The sequence below is a fragment of the Stegastes partitus genome, unplaced genomic scaffold (genome assembly GCF_000690725.1).
Source record: "Stegastes partitus isolate 25-593 unplaced genomic scaffold, Stegastes_partitus-1.0.2 Scaffold911, whole genome shotgun sequence".
NCBI classification, from domain to species: Eukaryota; Metazoa; Chordata; class Actinopteri; family Pomacentridae; genus Stegastes; species Stegastes partitus.
Window position 1 is genome coordinate 281,588 of NW_007578642.1, and position 3,550 is coordinate 285,137.

Genomic DNA, 3,550 nt, shown 5'->3' on the forward strand with positions numbered 1-3,550 from the left:
GTCGACCCGTCTGCTCTTCATCCTGCGCAGCTGGAAGATGATCCAGATTATCAGTCGGCTCTTTAATCCTGCGTTTCCTGAAGCCTCATTTCCTCGGAGTCGCTTCAGACAGTCGCTCAGGTATCGGATCAGTAAGTAGGTGTGAGGCGACGCTTCCCAGCCTGCTGATGGACGTCACACCTCGTCACCCCGGCTCCGCCCACAACGCTGCTTTTCCCATCAGCCTCCACGTCTTCATCCTCTGATCTGAGTTTATCAGCTCAGAGGGAAAGTCCAGGCTCGGAGGAGACGCCATGTTTCTGCTGCTTCTGACTGATTCATTCATCGGTTAGACGATCAGCTTTAAGGAGGAGACGTCGTTCTTCTAACTCAGATGATTCAACTTGTGGTTTTAAATACCAGAAAACTGTAAAAATAGAAAAGAATCGTTCTTCTTGACAGTAAATGTCTGTTTCCTGTGATTCACAGCCAGCAGGTTCGTCTGAGTCATTTCTCTAGAAAAAACATTGAACTTAAACATTTGGGTTTGAACAAAACAAGAAGGCTGAAGAGGTTCTGACCCACCGGTGAACATCAGAGAGCATGAACCCGGTCCATCACGGTGTTCTGGAGCCCAGACTGACATCAAACGTCTCGATTTGTCTGAACAACAGTTTAAAAACCCAAAACATCTGAATGAACTGAATGAATACCGGCAGGACAATGAACACATGAAACTCAGAATTCAGTTAAGAAGATAAATGTAGTCGGGTTTCACCTGTCGACCCGAAAAGGAAAAAGACTTTAACGTCGTCAGTTTGGGCTCCTGGTTCAGAAACCAACCGCTGACATCACCTGATCCTCCATCTGCTCCAGTCTTTGGTAAATCTGTCACTTTGGTTTGAATGATTTTTTTTTGTCGTTGTTGTTTTTTGCATCAACAGAAACTAAATATTTTCTAACCCGACAGAAGCTGCCCGTCCCGGCAGAACCAGAGTTCTAAGCTGAACCCTCTGACCAGCAGCAACGCGTCAGTTCACAACAGAGAGAGAACAAGTCTCATGAAGCGTTTGTGTTTGGAAGTGGGAGCTTCAGACACAGAAGTTGATGTAACAGCGAGTCATGGAGGCTTCAGACTCAACCATGGAGGTCCAGAAGCTCTTCATCGTAGGAACCAGTCTTCTTCAGCTCGTCTGCGTTTCTGTTTGAGCCTCCAGGTTCTAACTGGACGACGAACTGACCTCAGCTGCTTTAAAGACAGAATCTTTTGTTTCTGGCGACTCGGCTCATCAGCAAACCACCTGCAGGTGTTTTCAGAGGGAAAGACGCCGACAGCAGCTCATTAATCACCAGCAGCTAAACTTAGCTGACGTGACATCATCTCCACGCCGTTGGCTTCACGTGTGGCACCAGCAGCTGTCAGGAGTCAAGGCAGAGTTCTGCACATCTGACTGAAATATTTCATGTTCCTCTGATTTAATAAAGTGAAGCCATCCAGAGCATCTCTGTGCTGAGTGGACGTCCACGTCACCAGCAGCTCATCAGTCATCTCAGGATCATCAGCAGCTCCTGAGCCACAAACATGGACTCAGAGGAGCTGCTGGTGTTTGAGTCAAAGTTCTTCTGAGGCCTGAGAACCTCCCTCATGTCTTTATTTCCTGCAGCTCTGTGCTCAGCTCTGATTGGTTTTCCAGCTCCGGTCACACTCTCGGCTTCAGGACGTGACCTCCGACCCGCGGGCCTGCCACCACAGCCGGCAGGTTAAATACACAGCGATCGATCACTTCATCATCGGTACTGATGAACCTGAACCAGAGTCTCTGCTCCCAGTGAATCTAAAAGCTTCATTTATTTTGCAGAAGCTTCATCAGCAGCAGTCACAGAACATGGATGTGAACACAGCAGCAGCTCGTCCTCAGAGTTCATCATCAGCAGGCGGACGGACGTGAGAAGCACCAAACCCAGCAGCGACATCAGAACCGAGTCAAAGAGACGCAAACGAACAGAAAAGATGCAAACTGACACCAAAGAGACTTTGACGAGCTGTAACTGACCCTGTTTCTAGGGAGCATCTGAGGAGGTCCGTGGTTCAGGAGGTCGGGGCGGATGGACGGGTCGACAGACTGGACCTCAACACGAAGCTGCTGTTTGTTCCCAAAGCGTCCGAGGACGATGACAGACGACGGCGACACAGAGAGCTGGTTTAAACTCAGCTTCATGTGCTCCACAGTCAAACCTGGGATTTGCACATTTAAAGTGTTCACTGATGTAAAACGTGGACGTTCACGGTTTGTCTGATACGTGAAGGAACGTTTTGCTGTCAGCGGCCAGAGAATAGAACCAGGCTTCCTTCAGAACATGCTGCCGTTTAGAACCTGCTGTCGGGTCGTGTCTGGGGACTGGATCTCTGACTGTTTGGCTGAACACGTCCCAGCTGGAGGTTCCCCTTCGTGTGGCAGCAGAACTGCAGCAGAGCGTAAACATGATTCAAACAAGGAGTTATTCTGCAGCAGCGAGCAGATTGGTTTACACCTGAACCTCCACATGTGGCTCCTCTGCTGCTTCCACCTATTGGCTCTGATTACTGTAATTGGCTGAGAGGCCCAGCAGAACCAGCAGCACCAGTAAAAGCACCTCTACTAAAGCCATTAACCCCGTCGTAACGAGGGGCTAAAGTGGCTTCAATTAGCTGCTCCAGGAACAGCCGAGCGACTCCAACCTGCATGTAGAAGGAAATAAAAGTGGAGAGGACGAAGCACAAAGGAGCGACTGTGACGGCCGCCGGCCAACCAAAACACTCTGCTGCAAATCAGAACCAGGTGGACCGAAGCACAAAGAGCCGCAATCAGCAGGAGGTTCCACATCCTGTCCGCTGATTGGACGAGGGGGGGGTGCCGGGAGCAAAGGCGGCCAATCGGCTCGCGGGTGGAGCCGCAGTGACAAACACTGGAGCTCCAACTGGAACCTTTTAATTGGAAAAATTAGGACCTTAATGAAAAATGTTGAGGTTCTTTTATAAGTCAACATGTGGGACTCTCCCGTTGGATTAGAAACACGCTGGGTTGTTCTGGTACCAGTGATACCAACATGGAGTCCAGCATGATAAACGTGGGTCCAAACCTGAAGGTGTCGTGTCCATGCTAGACTCACTGAGTCCATCTGTCAGGGTGTCAACATCTCTGGTGGCTTCAGACCTTCACCTTCGTGCCCTCATCAGTAACTCAGTAACTAATAACCACAGAGCTCGCGGTTCGTTTTACCTCCACATACACCATCACACTCCTACATCTGATATCTATGCACTCATTTAATAGTAAAATCTAACTGCTATCTGCTCGTCTGCATCTCCTCCAACAAAGCATCCATTCATTTACCCTCAGAGGGCAGCATTAAAAAGACATTTCTGCTTTTTATTTAGTTTGTTTTTATTTTATGTTTAATGTTGTGTGTCCTCACAACTGTAGATAAAATCAGTTGTTTATGCAAAATATGTTCTTCAGTTTGAGCAATTATCTCCAAACTGAACCCCACACCCCAAACCCAAGACCCAAACCCAAGACCCCAAACCCAA

General features: G+C 48.6%; 1 long non-coding RNA gene across 1 annotated transcript in view; it reads right to left on the reverse strand.

Moving 5' to 3' along the window:
• Window positions 1-231: 231 nt before the first annotated feature.
• Window positions 232-3,550, reverse strand: part of LOC103366130 (uncharacterized) — a 19,650-nt gene continuing 16,331 nt past the window's right edge. The window contains exons 4-5 of the long non-coding RNA XR_520650.1: window positions 1,568-1,576; window positions 232-241 (exon numbers count right to left, since the gene is read on the reverse strand). This is a non-coding gene — a long non-coding RNA (uncharacterized LOC103366130). The remainder of the gene's footprint in view (window positions 242-1,567; window positions 1,577-3,550) is intronic.